The sequence below is a fragment of the Gymnogyps californianus genome, chromosome 14 (assembly GCF_018139145.2).
Source record: "Gymnogyps californianus isolate 813 chromosome 14, ASM1813914v2, whole genome shotgun sequence".
In the NCBI taxonomy this organism is placed as follows: Eukaryota; Metazoa; Chordata; class Aves; order Accipitriformes; family Cathartidae; genus Gymnogyps; species Gymnogyps californianus.
In genome coordinates, this window is record NC_059484.1 from 6,561,458 (window position 1) to 6,582,468 (window position 21,011).

At 37.3% G+C, this 21,011-nt stretch overlaps 1 long non-coding RNA gene across 1 annotated transcript in view; it reads right to left on the reverse strand.

Annotated features, from left to right (window-relative positions):
* Nucleotides 1-475: 475 nt before the first annotated feature.
* LOC127022027 (uncharacterized) overlaps nucleotides 476-21,011 on the reverse strand; it is a 126,524-nt gene continuing 105,988 nt past the window's right edge. Inside the window, exon 3 of the long non-coding RNA XR_007767285.1 lies at nucleotides 476-532. This is a non-coding gene — a long non-coding RNA (uncharacterized LOC127022027). The remainder of the gene's footprint in view (nucleotides 533-21,011) is intronic.

Genomic DNA, 21,011 nt, shown 5'->3' on the forward strand with positions numbered 1-21,011 from the left:
TACAGTCCTCTCTTGGATTCTGGTTTAATTTCTGCCCCTGCAAATCTCAGATTGGAATGTCTGAGAATTTCTTTTACTGAACACGGATTTAGCCTCAGGCCATCCCAATTCTGAGCAGTACAGTCATGAGGACAATGACATCTAGAAGAGGATTTGTGTTGTGATGTTAACACAACAAGCCCAACCAGCAGCTGGCATTCAGTTAACTGGGACATTAACTACCATACGTGGTTATTCAGTAGCCAGAAAACGTAAGCATATGAAAGAAGCGGTATTAAAATACATATATTCAATATTCTAACGAATCATGTTTCAACCACAGCTTCAGCCAGAAGCATTTCATAGTGAAATGACAGCTTTATGAGTAGCATGGCGTGAATCCTCACTATAGTGACACTAGACAAAAAATTTCTATTCAATTCCCTGGTAGTAAATGATTGACATGTACCTTTTGTTTTAAGAAGCACTTACCTATGGCAGTTATCTTCCTATCTCATTGCTTGCAGTGGATTTACAGGTCAAGTCAAATGACCTACAGGAAGAGAAGAGCAAAATTATGCACAAGGCATAACATCAGGAAGGAAAAGCAATAGTATTACTTCTACAGAAAGTAAAGCAGATAGTACAGAAAACTGCCAGGGACCAGCTTTAGGTTTGATAAGTCATCTGGTACAGTCCCCAGATGTTAGATCTTAGCTATCCTGCACTGCTTTACATGGGTGAATTCTTCTAGAACTTACCGTTAACAATGAGCCTCAAACCTTACTTTTTCATCTAGCTTATCCAGCAGATTTGAGGAATGTTAGAGAAGCACCCAGGAATTACACCCTATGTCCTATTAGGATCATGGTGTATGAAGCACATAAAAGAATAACTTTCTATTAAACCCCTACTACTTTCATTACAGAACAAGAGAAGCAGACGTGCAGACCTTCTGTCAAGTATTCCCCAAACGCAGCTCCTCTGGCACATTCCCTTTCAAAACTGAAAAGACTTCCTTCTGTTATTGAATGCTAGAGTTACAGCCTCTAAGTAACCTTTTGATTTCCAAATATACTCTTAGGAATATACATCTAGAGATACTTAGGTGGAAAATTGCAATTAACAGCTGTTTGCTGGATAGTCCAACCTCTACACTCTTTTCTGAGAAGTATTATCTCTCCCTTTAACCATATTAGACAAGCACCTAGCTTGCACTGAGTTCCTTAATTTAAAATGTGACCGTATCCACTCCTCTTTTTCTTGACAGTAGTTGTCAGAAAAATTTACAGGAAAACATTTAGAATATAAAGCTCAGTCCATAATATAACGTATGATTCAAAATAATGAGTTAGTTTTAATGTGACTGATCAATTCTGATGCTTTAACACAGTCACAAAGCAAAAAACTTTGGAAGTAGTGTCAAAACAACAGCGCTTAACGTTGGTAAGATGAAAACTGTAGTATAAAAGAAAGCACTCATACACAGCATCAGGTACAATACATATGATAAAAAATTGTCGTCTTAAGAGTGAAAGGATTAGACACCTACAGAATGGGCTTAAGCATCTGTCACCTTTTTATGAAAAATGAAGACATTTATCAAATATCTTGTTCCTAAAGCCTGAAATGTGCACTACAAATTAATCGTCAGGGGGAATTACGTTCTTATGGACCTTGAACTTTTGGATAAGATGAGGGTGAATGTCAATCTGCCCTTTTACAACTACTCATAAACTACAGAAGTGTAGCCGATATGCAAACAACAGAGTGGTCCCCTGCCATGCCCAGCCAAGAAGCCTTAAATGTGGCTATCCCAGATTAAAACCTACTCCTGGTTAACAGGAAACTCAGTGCAGTGCATTCAGTGGAGTAGCCTGGGAGGCAAATTGGAGATACTCTTGGAAATGTGTGTTTTTATTTATGACTTCTTAAATTACATGTTTACTTTAAACATAAGTTTTCCTGAGGTTTTTTGTCAAGAGAATATTTTGTGAAACTCCTCTCACTTTTTCTTAAGTCACTCTTTTGTCTGAAGATATGCTTTTCAGAGTTAACAACTGATGTACAAGTTCATCAGAAAATCTTTATAAAAGCAGACAGGTTGGTTTTATTCCTCTTGGTACGTCTGACAGCTCCATCAGTAATTGGAGCACAGTCTTTCCAAAACAATTAATTTTCACTAATTTTCAGCATTTTTGCAAAAGTACTAGTAGTCTCCTTTGAGAAAAGGAAACAAGAAATTTTTTTTTAATTCTTGTTTGCTGAAATTAAGAGCCTTTTGATAAAGATAAAAAGCCCTTTTGAAAAGTCTAGTTCTCCACATAAAAAGTATAAATATGCTTGCTTATTAAGTACATGAATAGCTTCAATGAACTCCATGGGACAACAGCTATATTTAAAGTTAATCATATGTGCGAGTCATTAAGTAACAAGGGCCAAGATCAAATGAGAACTGTGAGATAAAGGTCTCTTTTTTTTTTATTTCCCCATGGCCTGGGATTTCTACTGCTACGTTGAGTTAAAGAAAATTTGGGTTTTGTAGGAGCTAAAGTATGCTTCAAAGCATCTCAATTTTAGCTTTTGCAGAAAACACTGCTTAAAATTCTGATGTCATTTGTAAGCAAAGCACTTGGAACTAAATATGATCCATTATGGTAATAGTAGAATTCAGTGTGGGTTATTTGAATAGGTCCTGGTACCCTGAACATTCGTCTTTAAGTAGGCAACCAGTTGTGCAGCTTTCAATTGATCTATTCATGGTTGAACTTAAGTATATGGCCAAAGAGACTGCAGTAGCAGGATCTGCAAAGGTTGAAGAATTAACTTAAAAGAAGACTTACAAAGAATGGATTCATCATGAACATGTCCTCCTGCTGCATGGTGGGTGTACTGCCAATAATTAGAGACAAAAGATGGGATTCTGTGACTTTAAAACAGTGACCAAATAAGGTTATTGTAAAATAAATCAGAGGAGTGAAGTGGTTTAATGGCTTTTTAATGATCCTAACGTTTTCAATTTTAATGAGTCCTTTTACATCAACTTTAATCATCTTATGAGACTGAAAAATGGTTGCATTAGTTTGGTTTTCTGTTCAATCTCCCCACAAGCCATTACGGAGGAGTGGCTAATGGGAGTCAACTTTCCTAAGTGGAAGCCTAGACAATGGAATAACTGCTAAATTTATTTGGGAAAATGATACATTAGCTACCAATATAGTAAATGATAATTTTTTTTAAAGATCGAAGAAAATGTAGTTTACTGCAGTGCAGGTAAGAAATAACTGAAAAGAATTAACTATTGCATACTCATTAATACTGTGAAATTGAATTAAATTTTTTCAGTATTATGTACATTTAATGTAAGTAACTTTAAGGATTAAAAATGAACACGAGTTGTTTCATCTTTTAAAATTCACACGTAATGTAATTTCATGTCATACAAGAATCTTTCAAAATAGATCATCTGCAGTAGTTCAGCAGGATATCTCTCTTCTATCCAGCTTTAGTAGGTTTGCTCAAAGCCTGGTTTCCCCTCCAGGGAAGTGCTTCTATGGCAGACAGCAGAGTGCAACCACTAAGATGTGGACACATATGGACAAAAAGCAGGGAGGAGGAGCCAACATCCTAAACTGCCCAAGCTGTTTGTTTTAGCCATGTGCTCACAGGCAGCCTGTTGGATTTAGTGGTGGCAGCTGAAGGCACAGATGCCCTGCCTTGGTTACCCTACAGCAGCTGAGTACACACTCCGTTCTGTCGGCTATTCCACAAAAATAGTTCTGTATGGCAGCTTAGCTCTAGACAGTGATGTCTTCATTCCTCATGGCATGAGAGTTTAGGACTCTCCTAAAGCTCTGCTGAATGGATTTATACAAGATTACTCTGAGCTCAACTCCCTATATCCTCATTCTCCAATTTTGACCAACAAATAAATCCTGGTTCTGCTAAACTTTTTTCTATATTTGGTCATACAGATTTCAACAAAAAGCAATAAATTCAGATGGATTATACATTATTGTTGGAAAATACTTTAAAATTCTTAATCATATTAACTTTACCATTATTTTCTCATACCTTTCGTCTGACATAAAATGAAATTTCAATCATATACAAGATGTTTAAATTCTGCTCTCAGGTAAAAAAACCCCACAGTTATACTGGAGTCAAACTAGTAACAAAACTATTTCTCCCAGAAGCTCTATTCTGCATCTCTCATCTATTGAATCCTCACTTAAGAGTTTATTTCAGTAAGGGCAGCATCATCAAATCAAACTATTTTTTAGTTTCTATTTATAACGTTATAGATACAAATTGTTCACTATTATTACTGGTTGATTGGGACCTTCTTCACTAGACATACTGTAGAAACCAGACCCAAACCAAATTCAAGTCATGATGTTAAGGAGCAAGGCTGGGGTAGGGAGGAAAGGGTGGGCAAAGGAAGATGTATCTCACTGCATACTGTGAGGTATTTCCAGGTCCCAAAATAACTTGTAGAGCATGATACTGCTATTACAAGGTTGCATGGCTAACAAGCATGCTTAAGATCTAACACATGGTAAAAGACAGTACATATTTAATTTCCTAGTAATTCCTGTCCCACACATCGTCATAGGGATGTTTCTCAAGTAAACAAAACCACAAATCCTTTTAAAATGAAGTGGTTTTAAAAAAAAGAAGATGGTCTAGACTCACTTTACCCAAGAGAAGGGAAACTAATTAATCTAGGGACTATACAAGCCAACCTAGCTTTGTCAGTGCAGCTGTCCAGTAAAAGGACTGCCATAGTCAAGCTGAGAGAGATGCTTGTTGTCTACAGTTTCTCTGAGGAGAGCTTGACCTCCACAGATAACTAAAAGGCTTGTTGTACCACCATTGCTCATGAAAAGGAATGTTGGAAGCATTCATGCTAGAAATCTCTTTTCCTACAAGTTCCTCATTTGGAATGCAGATTAAATTATTTTAAAAAAACAAAAACAAACCAACAAACAAACAAAACCAAAAAAACCCTGCCAAAACCCCCCAAAAGCCAAAAAAACCCCCACGAGAGTGACAGAATATAAACTCGCTAAGTAAAAGGTGAACATAAACAACATACCAAATCTGAATGAATAACAGATACAAATTTAGGTGACACTTCTGAAGCAACATATACTTATGAGAGAGTAAACAATGGATGGTTTTATATGAATCTTTGACTGAGATACTGTAAAATTACCCCCAGGTAAAAAAAAGTGTTATGATACACATTATGAAGCTGTGAATGTGGTTTAGCTGTGACTAGACAAGACTGACATTGTCATTTCATCTAGTATGAGAAGACCGAATGAATACCCAAGGTAGTTCAGCAGAGAGTCATACACCAAAATCAACTGCTGCAATAATTTTTCCTAATTCAAACATTCTATGAGTGATTGCTTTTCCTGTTCTCCCTGCTTTAAAAGGATAACTGATAGCCTATATTTTCCTATTATTACAGGAATACTGTATTGTAGCTTGTCTCAATAAACTTCCACCTTATTTGTGCCAAAGATGTTTATTTGTTTCTCAGCTCAGCACACGCTCTTTTTTCCCCATCTTCTCCCAGTCAGGCTCAGAGTAGATCAGGTTTAGGAGTTTTCTGACCTAGTGTTGCGCCCTTTTCCCAGCTCACCTGCATACCACACATATTCACGCCCTGCATACGAAAATATACCAGTACCAATTGTTGCCATATGCCAATCATTTCATGTACTCCAGTGAGAAAAGTTTGGTGTCATTAACTACTTTGGTTACCAGAGGTCCTTTAGCAACAAAACAGCTGCAGTTTCTCTCCCTTTTACATTATTCTATGCAAGAGGTAAATATTCCTTTCTCAACATAGTAAGGATCTTGTTAATATTCAGAAATAGAAATCTTTCCCTTTCTTTTTACCACTCCCTCAGTTTTATGGAGTCAACCACCACAGGTAAAACCTCTTCAGCTTCTATGTACCAAACTGGTCAGTGTCATAAAAATGATGGTTCCAACAGGAAGAATCATGTCCTACAATTATTTGACATGCTCATCTGCTCTCTTTTTTCCCCCATTATTCTTCAGAGAATGAACCTACTGATTCCCTTCCTTGCCCCAAATTATTTTCTTTCAAATAGAAATAAATAGTGGAGAGTAGATTCCAGAATAGCTGTTCTAACACCCTGCCTATGGTTACCTATCAAGCAGAGTAGGAACAGAATTTCTAGAATGCCAAAACAGGTTTGAGGACATAAATAGTATTAGGCTCACTTCATTTCTTTCTGTGGATTTCTGGGTTTGGAACTTTTAAAGTTCATGACTTCAAACTTTTCCAGCATGAGCACAGATCTCAAGCATTTTCTTACTCAAGCCAAGAACTGTGGTTACATGGTCTCAAGTATTGCGAGTTCTACAATAAAATAATGAATGGACAAATAGTAACATTTTTGGGCTTTTGTTATTGTTAGTAGCAGCAGTATTTTCAATTACACCAATGTAGGAATGCTCTTCTGATAAGGCAATCATTGAGAAATTCTTGTCCTGGACATTGTCATGGAGTTTAATTCAATATGTATCATTCTCCTTGTATGCTTGTATTATATTATTTTTACGAAACAGGAAAACATAGTTTAGGTTGCTTCTACCTTTCTGTATTCACTTATGAAAGCACTATCAACATCAGCCAAAAAAGTTAATACAGAAAATTTAAAGGAAAAAAAATTAAGCAAACTAATATTTGTGTGCATACTTGGAGATACCAGAATCAATGTGTTTCTCTTTGGAGAATGTTTATGAGTATTGCAACATGTACACATTCATCCAGCTGTTAAAATTTCAGGCATAGCACACTAAATTCAGTTTTCATCGCCTCTAAAAAATAATGCCTCTGAAAAATGCACTTCCAACGACACAGTGACCCCCACAACTAGCTTTTTGGTGCAATAGTCAAGGCCTAATTCATTAGTAACAGGAAATAAATAAAAACAGTTCTGTATGAGAGCTGTCAGTATCCTTGTGAAAAATACTAGGCTCTGTTACACAGAAATCAGTCTGAAAGTTGCCAGCTGGAGGGATCAGTGATATTAACTGAGAGCCCCCTGTAAGCCTTACTGGAAGCAAAGAGAGCCCAGGGATGAAAAGGACAGTCTTCAAACGCATGGAATGGCCTTAGGAAGAAATGTGGGAAGCAAATCAATCAGACAAACTTATGGGAATCGTGGGTTTAGCAGAAATACTGAAGAAGCAGAATGAGGAAGATACAGGGGGAAATTCTGCTTCAATGAGAACGGAAAAGAACAGATCTTATCCAGAGCAACAAAGCCTTGGCTGTCTGGAGCATCAGGATGCGAGCAGCTCTTTCTGTGTGCTCCAAGTGCAGACTTACAAAGTTTTCAAAGAACAGACCCTTCAGAAATAGCAGAGCCCACTGGAAAGTATAACTGCTATCAGTTATTCCTCTCCTATTCATGTGAGCGATCTCAAAGAGTTAATTTGAAATCAATTTTCTCACTTTATTAAGATCCTTAAGGTGAGATGGTTTGGCCCCCAATCTGTTTTTGGTTGAGAAGGCACATCAAACACTGAATTGTGGATTTAGAACTGGTCATGAAATTACATTAAAACCTGGAGATAACAGACTTCAGGGGATGAGACAATTGTGATGACTTTATTCCATTAATTGACTTGATAACTAATTGACTTAAGTAATTTCTGCATTTCTCAGTTTCAAGAGTAACCATTTCCAAGAATCTAAACATGTGAAACATCTTTTGTGATTGCATGCTGAATTTTAAACTGGTACTAGAAGAAAAACAAAACCCCAAAACAACCTACAAACACTTAATCCCCTGGCATGGCCTTGCAAAATAGTTTCTAGATTTTATAAGCCAATGTATTTCAAAAGGACTAAAAAGTAGTTGTCAAGAAAAATATTTTGATCTATATTGTTAATTTCTTCAATCATTGTGAAATCTTAGCTATTATTATTCTTAGCTTTTACTAACAGAAATCCCTGGAACCTATACACGCTTTTTATCTTATATGTTATCCCCGATACTTCATTCCATTGTGAAATTCAGAAAGTATCATCTTCTTAGTTCTATATTCACCAAAATCATCAGTGATTTGATGATATTCACCAAAATCTTTAGACACATGTCTTATTATCAGAGTACTGCATATACCTTCTTTCTTTTTTGCAGGAAGGAAATACAAATTTAGTGTTCCTAAGATGATACTTGTATCAGTACTCTTGTTCATCTAAGTGCTTTCTCAGTTGGATTGAAATCACAGCCAAATTAAAACGGACAATTCTCTATCTGCTTTTGATACATGAATATCTCATTTCTGAGGATACAGAAAGTATAGGAAGCTAATATCTTATTTATTTGACTTAATTTTGAATATTTGGAATATATGCTAATTCTCTGAAAGAAAGGAATAAACACATTCTGGACAAATGCCTCAACAAATAAAACTGCAGTGATGAAATTGGCTCACATTTTAGCAAGAATGGCCATTAAACACAGACCTAAGAAACTAATGCAATCACTGACAAATCTGCAAGGAAATTTCTCTAAGGTACTGAAAACAAGCAGGCCTGTTCTAGCTCTAATTACCAAATGCATCATCATCTTTTTTACAAGCTTATGAAATCTCAAATCAGATTTCTTCTGGAAACTCTGTTTTCTGCCAAGACAAATAATGACAGGTAAAAAGAAAATCTTGTCCTAAAGGTGAGTGGTAGTAAATTGCCTTTGATTTTACGTATAGTTACATAGATCTGTTATCTACATGTGCTGAAAGTAGGCATCAGCAGATATAATTACATCATCAAATGTAGATAGCTAGGTAATGCTCTCATTGAACCACTGAACCCAATTCAGCCATGTACCCAGATACATTTTCAGTTTTCATACATTGATTTCTTCTCTATTTGTGTGGCATTACACTATTTAGTTGCATCTTCTGCTTTAACGTTTATTACTTTATTTTCAAAACGGCTTTAACACAAACCACTTGGTTTAGTGCCACAAACTGAATTATTTTACAGACATTTACTGCAGGATCTATAGGAGAAAAAAACCTTAATCACGTCATCCCCAGAGATCTTAACACACCAAATACATTTTGAAAACAGTCTCACTTAGAAGTCCAAAATTTGCATTCTGTATTTACTAGTTGTGGTGGGTTGACCCTGGCTGGATGCCAGGTGCCCACCAAAGCCGCTCTATCACTCCCCCCTCCTCAACTGGACACGGGAGAGAAAATAAAACAAAAGGCTCATGGGTCAAGATAAGGACAGGGAGATCACTCACCAATTACCGTCATGGGCAAAACAGACTCGACTTGGGGAAAAATTAGTTTAATTTATTACCAATCAAATCAGAGTAGGATAATGAGAAAATAAAACTAAATCTTAAAACACCTTCTCCCCACCCCTCCCTTCTTCCAGGCTTAACTTACTCCTGATTTTCTCTACCTCCTTCCCCCCCGAGTGGCACAGGGGGACGGGGAATGGGGGTTTGGGTCAGTTCATCACATGTTGTCTCTGCTGCTCCTTCCTCCTCAGGGGGAGGACTCCTCACACTCTTCCCCTGCTCCAGCGTGGGGTCCCTCCCATGGGAGACAGTCCTCCACGAACTTCTCCAACGTGAGTCCTTCCCACGGGCTGCAGTTCTTCACGAACTGCTCCAGCGTGGGTCCCCCGCGGGGTCACAAGCCCTGCCAGCAAACCTGCTCCAGCCTGGGCTCCTCTCTCCACGGGGCCACAGGTCCTGCCAGGAGCCTGCTCCAGCACGGGCTTCCCATGGGGTCACAGCCTCCTTCGGGCATCCCCCTGCTCTGGCGTGGGGTCCTCCATGGGCTGCAGGTGGAGATCTGCTCCACCGTGGACCTCCATGGGCTGCAGGGGGACAGCCTGCCTCACCATGGTCTTCATCACCACGGGCTGCAGGGGAATCTCTGCTCCAGCGCCTGGAGCACCTCCTCCCCCTCCTTCTTCCCTGACCTTGGTGTCTGCGGAGTTGTTCCTCTCACATCTTCTCACTCTGCTCTCTCTGGCTGCAACTGCTACTCCCCTGTAACTTCTTTTCCCCTTCTTAAATCTGTTATCCCAGAGGCGCTACCACTGTTGCTGGTGGGCTCGGCCTTGGCCAGCGGCGGGTCCGTCTTGGAGCCAGCTGGCATTGGCTCTATCGGACATGGGGGAAGCTTCTAGCAGGTTCTCACAGAAGCCACCCCTGTAGCCCCCCCGCTACCAAAACCTTGCCACGCAAACCCAATACACTAGTATTGACTTACAATAGGTTGTTCTGCAAACAATCCTGCCTATAAGTTCATTCAGATAAAGTATTACTGAAAAGGAATCCAAAATAGATATCAAAACAAATTCCTATTTATTTCATTATTCATTTGTACGTAACATTCACAGATTTTTTTATTGTTTTCAGCTTTTAAACACAATATGATATAAGTAACAGTTCCTTCCTGGTGGAACAAAAAATGAGGACTCAAAAATAGCCATGGTTATGTCATTATCATATGCCTCTCTCTTAATCCAAAATAAGAAACAAAATTCTGCATGATAGCATACACTAGCTTCTCTTATCTTCCACAAAAACACACCCATCTGTGAGTATAGGAGTGCTTGTATGGAGATGTGTAAATGCTGTTTGGTAGGCATGGAAATGAGCTTGCTAGGACCAAATGTGAGTATATGGGGATCATTTTATGTACTCTTATAGACGGCTGACAATTCAACACTTGGTATATAAATGATTAGTGGTGGTAATTCAAACTAACCTAGAAGTAAATGTCTAAATAACTGTAAATAACTAAAAAGGAAAAACTTAAATATAAACATGACTGAAGAGCCTATTCTTACAAGGACACTCATGTATTTGGCTTCAGTTTCCTACACCAGAAAAGAGAAATTGAGCAGTTACAGATATTGCAGATTTTCCAGTATACCATTTCATTACTGTGCTATTGCAATATCATTGACCTAGTCCTTTACGCACTGCATACAGGAAGCTAAGACAAGTTCTCAAAATGATTGTGCTAATGGACCAAGGTCTCAAAATCTGTGAAATGCAATCACCTCATCAATCATTCACAAACATTATTATTTTTTATATCTTCTATAAAAGGAAACGAGAGGCTAGATTCTAAAACTACATATCCCCCCTTTTTTTCTGCCTAGTACAGCATTAACAAGCACTAACAAATGGCACACCAGCATCTTCTGAACCAATGACACAAGTGCGGTGATAAGCCATATAAAATATTCATAACCAGAACTTTAGATGTAGGCAGATGCACAACAACAGCACACAAGCTTTGTCAGGAATCGTTGAGAGATTGAAAGCGTACTTAAAGGATTTATTAAAGCAATCAGAAGAAGCCTCTACTCCAGTCACCATGATTGCAAAGAGTTTATGGCCATGTATTTAATCTTCTTGCTCTGTAATAGATAAGTTATACTTTCTTGTGATTTGTGCACAAAGAGTTTTTTCAATCTTTTCTAGCACTATAAAGAACAGAAGTACCATTTCTGCCTTACTAAGCGAAGCATTAATAGGAATGTCAGCAGCAAGATGGAACATGTAATAAATATTAAGGTTTAACATTATAAAGATTTATACAACAGAGAATATAGTCCTAGATTATGAGATAAGATTATTATCTTTTGTTATATGAAATGATGGGAAAAACAGTTTGATGACAGGGATTTCTTTTTGCAGCATTATATTCAGGTAGACCGGAGTTCAACAAAAAAAAAAGGGAGTACATACCAATCTTAAACAGTTGCCTTAACAATAATTAACCAAACGGAACACTGGGAACAACAGAAATTGCTAACACATATCAGTTCATCACTTAGAGAAGTGCATTAACAAAGATTTTTTTAGCTCATAAAAATAAGCTTGTTTCTAAGGTCAACTAGCAAACAGGAGAACTTATATAGGGGAGAGGAAAAAGCAATTGCTCATTGAAAAAAAAGAACAGAAGCAGAAAACTATAACAAAACATGTATGTATACATACACAGAGAGCTTACATTTATGTATATAAAAATTTGCATTATCTCTACAAAATGGTCTACCATATTCTTATTTTGACACTGACAATTATAAGCACTGAATAGCTGAGCTTGTTAACATAGCCAAACAGGTAGAAGAATATACTTTTTTCTATTATTTTGACTTGCTGCCTACAGCTTCTTGTACTTTGCATTGACCTTTCCTTAAGGAAGCCTTAGAAACATTAGCTCCGGAGCTATTCAAAATCTTTCACATGCAGAACAGAGCTGACAGACCTTGGCTCCCCTGCTGAGTTTGCAAGAACTATTGAAAAACTCTTTTCTTATTTTGGATCATTTTTCTCTTCAACAAAATCAGTGTGCAATACCAATATGCACACAAGCAGCTTTAAAGAGTTTTATGGTTGAAAGAAAAAAGCATTGCTTCATCTTAGAGGCAAAACTACACGGAATGCAGGATTTGTTACAATAACTGTACTGTTATCACTTTATGTTTCTTCTTTTCTTAATCTGGCAAAGAGGCTCAGTTTCCCATTCGCAGTGGAAATTGTTAGCAAACATTTCTTTCATTTTTATTTACAAATATGCACGAGTCTTGCATGCTTAACATAAGAGAAGGGACCTTCCTCACCCATGCAAGAACTCTTCAGCAGATACTCTAAAAGATGCACTTCCATTTTGCTGATGTTTTTGTCCACTGTTTTTGCCCAGAACAAGGGCATAAAAATTAAATTTAACTGCTTAAACACACTCTGGGGACTTTTTCCTCATCTCATGAACTTCAGCCCAGTTTAATCTTAACCTAGTCAGATCACATGAGTTGCCAATAGTGGATTTGGCATTCTTCTTTCACTCTCATTCTTACTGTGCTACAACTTTGTTACAACACAAAAGAAGAAAGGTCTACTGGCCTGTTCAAAGGAGGGTGTCACACACTTGCTGAATTGGGCACTTCTCCAAAACTAGTTCTTGCACAGAATTCTTTTCTATGAAGATTTTACCTTTGGTATACACACTTCCACACAGAGTAATTTTAAGTATTTTACTATATATACTATATACTAGTTCTAAGTGCTGTAACAAGTCTGAAATATCCCTAGGCATTTAGTATCACGAGAAAATCAAACCAACTCTTCTAAACAAATAAAAGAGCATAGTCATTACCTGTGTTCTACTGCATTTCTGCTCATGCTTATTTATTCACACTAAAACTCAGACTGCTAAATATTTTGCAGTGTAGCACTTTTTTTCTATGACAAATTAGTCAATAGGACCTCTCTCTTTCAGTTTCTCTGCTGGCCCCAAGACTTTATGGTGTGTTCAGTACATGTTATGTACTTGAGTATTACATATGCATAACCATTTCCTGTTCCTTTTCTTTTAGTCAGAAACAAAACCAATCTCTTTCCTACCCAATTCTGATCTCTTTCGGAACAACAAATTAGTCTCTAAGAAATTCCAAGATCTTAGCAACCGAGAATTTGCATTTACTTTACATCATGTTCCAACAGCAGCAGAATGCACAGTGCACAAAAAGGAAAATGAGGACGTGAAATTCTAGTTTGAAAAATGCTTACAATTTTGTTACAGCTATACAAATATCTATGGTTTCTAATCATTCAGCAGAGATCTGTTGTTTTGATTGGTCTAGATTCAAAACCCATAATTTTGTTCTTAACTTTGAAACAGAATAAAACAAATTCAGAGCAAGTCAGAAACAGTCCAAAAATTTCATAGCCGCCTCCTCAAAGTAAAAATGAATCAAGATTTGCAAAATTTGTTGTATATGAAAACACATGCAGCTGCTCTTCAGAGTTCTTGCAATAACAAAATCCACTTTCATCTACCAATCTTCTAACAACAGATACACAAATTAGAGTCTCTTTTAGCCTATGTCTAATGAATCCATAACTGTACATCGCTCAGCGAACTTAAAAGTTTACTAAAGAAGTTGTAGGGGTTAAACTGTATCTTAGAGATCATTTTCACATTTTCAGAAAAACCTCAACCTCTTATGTTTTAACTGTAGCCCATATTAAAAGGTTTTATTTCAAATCAGAACTCCGTTCCTAACAGAGAAATTGTTATATGAAAACAAGTTTTCATGCTAAATGAATAATAAATCATAGGTTATGTGTCTCTCTGATTTTAGAGGATGCATAATTCACAACAATAAATAATTAACATATGAAAGGATTCTAATTTAACTGATGTCTTCAGCATCAGCACAGCCAAAGTACAAAACCTTCTGTTTGGTGCTTAAAATCCATCTTTGTGGTGGAGATGAGTAGTTGCTTTATATAAGTAGTTATTATGTTTCCCAGTAGGTAATTTTTGCTTATCACTTAAAAGTATTAATAAATATCAGAAAGTTCAATTTCTGACATATGATCTGTAAGCATACTGCAGCAGAGGAAGAAAGGCAAGTATAATTAGCAGTATGCTGTTACAAACAATATTTCAGCTAGGAATACTTAATGCAAGCTTTATTTTTAAGTGGTGTTATGTTTTTCTAACAGGCAGCTTATAGTACTAGCAAAAAAACTCAGTCATAGAAAATAGCTCTTCTCTAGGTAAAAGAAAAATAATACTATTTCTGTATGGAAAATACATGTTAAGTTCATTTTTAGTACTACTGTTCTTTGATTAACAATAGCATCTATGGCTGCACCTAAATTCTCCATAACAGGCAAGACTGAGAATGACCTTTTCTCGCTAGTCCATCGCCGAACAGCTGCCTACAGCAATGTGCATGCAAGTAACTCGGCTGCCAGCAGCTCCCATGCCGCTCCACGATGGGTGATACAGACATTTCTGTGGAGGAGACCAGGCTGGACTATAAGCTAGGCATCAGTGACTGCTGAGACAAATCCACGCAAAACGCACACTTTAGAATTCTGCAAGGAAAGCATCCCAATGCTGGCCATTCCCAGTCAGTACCACACGGGCTATAAAGTGAGACTTGAGCCCCGGTCATCCCTTGAAGCAGTATGGACTGAAGAAAAATTTGGGCCTTACAATCAAAGGACAGAATAGCTCTGCCCTACATCAATTAGGGGATTCATGGGTTAACTTTTAGCACATGCAAAGAAATGATTTTTTTCCTCAAAGACTTCATGATGAGGTTATCATCCTGCAACTGGACTGCTGTGACTGGAGCTTATGGTTATACAGAGTTTCATTTTTATCATGCTGAGCCTATTTTCAGTTTTATAACCAAACCCCACAATAATGCTGTATAAAACTGTAACTTGTAGACTTGGTGGAGATAGAATGAAACTTTTCTGGTTTGCTTCCTTTGGGGGGTGGGTGGGGAGTGTTTTCTTTGTTTGGGTTTGGGGTTTTGGTGTTTGTTTCTTTTTGCTGTTCGGGGTTGGATTTTTTTGGGGGGTGGGGGTGAAGTTTGTTTTTTTTTGTTTTTTTGTTTTTTTTTTTTTTAAGATTGGGGTACCTAGCACAGAATCATTTTGGAAATAATGACAGCAAAAAGTGTTATTTTGACTTTTATGTATTTTTAAATTCTTCTATTTTACTGGGCTGAAAGAAGTACAAAGAACACTTTTTTAACCAAATAGAATCAGTTAAAAGTGATTTAAAATACTTAAATTCAAAAGGATGTCAACATACCATGTAAAATTTCAATGGCTGAATAATATTTACCAGCTCTTCAAAAATCTCATATTACTTTGATATTGATAACCAATTAATTTGCAGCTAGTATTGTGTGAATGTGACCCAAAAACCGCAGTGCTTACAAGGACAACAGGATTGAGTCTATTTTCTCCTTCCCTCCATGAAAACTGTAACCATACGAATATGCCTGTCAGGAAAGGAACAGTGCACCCCGCCAGGGCTAACATTTTAGCAAGGAAATTCAAGTTCTCAGGTTGAAAAACATTTAGCTTTGTTTTAAATTCAAACACCCTTTCACCAAATGCATGTGGAACTCTCACTACTGAAGTGTGTAGTTTTAGATCATTTAAGCCTCAGCCCGTGGCATCTGCTATTCTTCTGCCACGCCGCCGCCGCCGCCACCACCGCAGCTGGGGACCATCGCTGCAGATGGCACAGCCTGGTCCACCCCCCGCTGTGGAAGCCTCTGCCATTACACCCTCATTGCTATCCCTGTCTGTTCTTGCAAAATCACAGTTCACTCAGATATCACATCTCTGCGTCGCTTTGCATGCATCTCTCAAGAATCCATTATTTAAAGCAGGCACTTGCCCAGCAGTCCGGTACGACTGCAGCGTCAGCTGAGTGAGGGACGGAGCCTGCAGCCCAGACCAGCCTCCTGCCCATTCTGCTTTGTAACTTCGCAGTGCAGACTTGAGAATTTATCTCAGCCAATTTCCATCAAGAGCCAAGGAACCTATATTTTTCATCACATATAGAGGAAAAAGTGACTGAATTGTTAGAGTCCTGCATTTGTCAAAGTCCTTGATATTGAATATCAGCTTCTGTGAGGCCGCAGAAAGAATAGAAATTGTGTAAAAGATTGGAAAGAAGAATCTACAGTACAATATATTAAATATATATGCATGCACATACATGATTTGTAAAAAGCATTTATATTGGAATTCAGAAAGCTATCTAATAAAAGCATTTGATTACTTTGATTTTTTTTTTCCTTGTAGTATGTTTTGTGTTTGGAATGAAAAGCGCTGGTCATCTGCAAATGGCAGTCAGGCGCCTGATTACAGGCTGCAGAAAAGAGAAATGAAACTCAAGTGTTCAAGCAGAAAAGACAGATATAATTTTGGGGCCCAGAAAAATAAATAAAAAATTTCATGTTGATGTGAATGGAACAAAGATTTGATCAAAATTGTTTGCATGAGGAGACCCCTAATTACAGGTATGTTAAAGAAAGCACCTCTGCAGTCCAGATGTGGTCACAGGGAGCATTATGAAATACAGCTTGAAGAAGGCCAGTTAAAAGTTTGTGGTCTAACAAAAACTAATTATTGGCTATTTATGATCAGATTTATTTTCTAACATACAGGATTTTTTTTGAGTGTGTCTTTTTAGTCCCCTACTTTCATTTTCTGCACAATACTACTGATTTAGCCCAATATAGAAAAGAAAAGTATATTGAGGGATAGAGAAAATGTATATTTCCTGAGAGGATCCTATCGAATATCTGGATCATGAAAACATACTCTCATGGGAGATTTATGGTTCATAGTGTTCATGGCCAGATTAGAAATCAGTCTGGCATTTTTCAGCCATCCTTTAGCTACCTTCTTACATAGAAAATAAAAATAACATCTACTGCACAACTTAATTGTGAGATTTAGCTTAAAAGGAATGAAAATTATTTTTTGCATATTTCCTGAGAAAAGTCTATACTAATGCAAACTTATTTCTGTCTAACTGAAAGTGGGAATTGTCTTGGGTTTCTCCCAGTAAGTTTACGACTGGTAGCATCCTATAGCCAGTTGCAAGTTGGGACACTCATACAGATAAAGCAAAAAACAGATGCTAACGTGTAGATTTCAATAAAGTCTGCCATTTTGTAATCCTATTTGCAGAAAAATTGACACTTGTCTTGCTAATATTGTTACATTGACATGGTTAACCCGCATGACTTTTCCTTTGATCTTCCATCTGCTCTTCATTTCGGTATGTAATAGCTGAAGCAAAAAATTGCTGCCTGAAGATGCTCTGGGTCATTTCTTATAAGCTTAACAAAACTTTGACATAGTTTTAATAGGTTTGTTTATAAAACACGATTTTCATTCAGCCAGCAATTCTGGTATTTTGAAGTAAGATTTTATTCAAACCAGAATAAAGCCTAAATAGTATAGTCTTGGTGGTAAATAGATGCAGAAAAGTAAATTCAAAATTTTGCATTTTCCTCAAATTTAAAATTAGGCTAATTGATGGATCTGACTGACAGCGCTGAACACCAAACACACCGGTTCCTGTGCCTGGAGCAGGTATGGTTCAGTCAATAGCATGAATGAACAAGATTACCAAAGGGCTGTGTTAAAATGCTTTGGATTGGCTCCAGAATGATGATTTGTTTCCTCCTTAAAGCACACACTACTCTTGACTTTACTGCGTACATATAAAAAGATGAAAAGTTAGCACCATTATATCAGGGCAACCACTTTTCACCTAAATGAGTCAGTTCCTAGGCAAATATTTCAATAAATCAAAATTAAGATGGACTTGAAAATCCAAATCTGGTCATTTTTGCCACTTATTTACACCTGCGTATTTAATTCATGTTTAACAATAAAGGGTCATTAAGCACTTTGTATATGTATAACCACAGGTACACATTAATTGTGGGTTTGCTTTTATCACCGGTCTAATGGCTGAGCAGCAGTTAGCTGACAGGTTCAGTCAGCAACACAATCTGGCCTTGTAGTAAAAGGATTAATCAGGATATAAGCAGCACTCAGGTTCTGCACAGTAGTCCTAAAAAGTCTGAAAACACATTTTAAACACCAACATTCAAAGCAAGCTGAAGAGGAATGCGTATCTATGTACCATGCCACAATGCATACAGAAGAACAGAAGATACTGTTCAACAAAGACTTTTGTTTTTCTTTTTTTTTTTTTTTTTAGCGACCTATACTGAACACAGCATCAGTTCTGATCCCCAAGATTTCAGCAACTGAGTGAACCTGCTAGGCTGTTTCAGCGAGTTTCCCTTGGCTGGAATGACAGCTCAGACTAGTCAGCATGCCCTTTATCTTTGAAGATTCTTATTTGTCTACCATTTCACAGCAAGCAGTTCTGATGAATAGTGCAATTAACCTTTCTGTTATTAAAACAATTAATTGCAAAAATTAAAGACATGACAAGGGCTAAATACTAATGTATAAATTATTAGGTTCATGAATTGTAATTAATCTATGTACACTAATTGTGAAATAAACAAAGAGGACAAATTGTAATCAGAAGTCAGTGCTAGAATTGATGGCCATTTGTTTTCCCTATGAAAAGAGAAATGCACCATTTTATTCTCGGCATAAAGAATTAATCATACCAAGCCTTAAACTGGAGTATTTTTCTCTCTTGTGAATGACTTCGGATCCAAAGATGCCTAAAGTTTAGTTTTGTTTCTACAGCAATGTACGTTTACATTAAAGAAATCTACTTGCCAAAACCCATTACATTTCAATGTAAATATATCTGTCTAAACTGTGCTTGCATTAAATCTCTACTAAATTTTCACTTCATGTAGCTATAATTTGACCGCGTATTGTAGAATTCTTATAACAATGTGATATTGAAATGTTGCAAGATATAATATAACAAAAATATGCTGATCAGACACATGGCTATATGACCCTTGAAGATTAATAGCAACAATGAAGTATTTCACTTATGGGAGAAGTACCTGCCTCAAACATACACGCAGATGTGCTATTGAAGGATACGTTTGCTAGGGAAGCAATGTTGACAGACCTAGTCAATAAATTAATTTTTTTTTCCTGTGGAACATTTCAAGTTTTCAACAGTTTCATAATTTTTCACCTTAAGGACAGTCAGGGATATAAGTATGAAGATTCTAAATTTATCCCACTGCTTTGTGCCAGAGATAATGGAAAGAACAGTGATCAACACCCAACTTAAATCATCTGTTGTTTACTGCCTTCTAGCAGTTTTCCCTTCTCCTTGTCCTCCCTCTCCCCCCACTCCCCCTAAAAAGACACTTTATCTGAGAGCAGGACCACCTTCCTTTGGGTCACTGCCTTAAAAGCTATGATGTTGCCACAGCAGGATTCAAACAGTTGAGCAATAGTCTCATGAGATAAGTGATGTTACAGCATTGACTGCTTTCAGAAATGTTTTAGATCCCTGAAGCCTGACAGAGTTGCTTCCTTCCTTCCATATTGTTAATAACAGGTTGCATATAACAAGTTTCAAATGGTTTTATCAATAAAAAAAACAAACAAAAAACCCCACCATGTAAAGGCACAGTTATAAAAAATCAGCTAAGTAGTTGTCCCTATAAAGTATCTACCATGACGTAGACATATTTTGCTTGGTAGATCTTTGAGAATGATGATGTTAAAACCCACAGTGTCAGAGACATTTTACACTAGAAGAAAAGCTTCAAAGAACAGTCAATGTGCTGAAGTAAGGACATTTTTCTCTGAATAGACCATCCCCTCACAGCTCTGGAAAGAAAAACAGACTTTTCCCTATGAAATCAGGTCCCACTTCACATAACACTTATTTCTGCGGGTCACCTTTGGTACCACACCCAACTCCATCGTCAATGGCCAGATTACTTGTAGCTCACGGAAACCATGCTACCTACATAGAAAACAAGAGTGAGGAACGGCTGAAGAGCTGTCAGACAATCATCAGTTGGCTCATCACTTGGCCTCGTAGTTGGGCAACTGAAGGCAGAATTTCAAATAAATTGTCCTGATAGCAACATGCCATGCTTAAATGAGAAGTTTATCACCTAATTTTGCGCCATATCAGTTTCAAAACAACAACAAAAAAGCTTTGGATATCAGATAGTTCAGCAAACTTTTCACGTGCTTGTGTAATGCCACTTACTACCTTTGAATTTATAGTTACTGCACAGCATAAAGCATGAAAAAAGAGGTCTTCCAATTAATTCTAAAAAAAAATCCATCTAGCTTTTTCTTGGCGTGTATGTTATTTGACAGGGGGTTGAAGTCCTTCAGAACATCCTTCATCTTTTATGACATATCTTTGTTCTTCTAGTTCCAACAAGTTGTTGTATCCTGTGCAATGTGATATTGAGAATGGGGTTCATTCAGATGACTTGGTTAAAAGGTATTGGACAAACCACTGTATATTGCTTGAAGATTTCTTTTCTTACAGCATTATGCTCCATCCACCCTTAACTGCAGCAGTGCTGTGATCTCTCTCTCATTCTTATCCTGTCTAGGATCCTACATCCCATTTCATGCACTGAAAATGCAAAAAACTTAGATGCTGCAATGAAGAAGGTGAAAGGTGGAAAGGCATGGTGAGCAGCTGCGTGTGTCTCAGAATTCAGG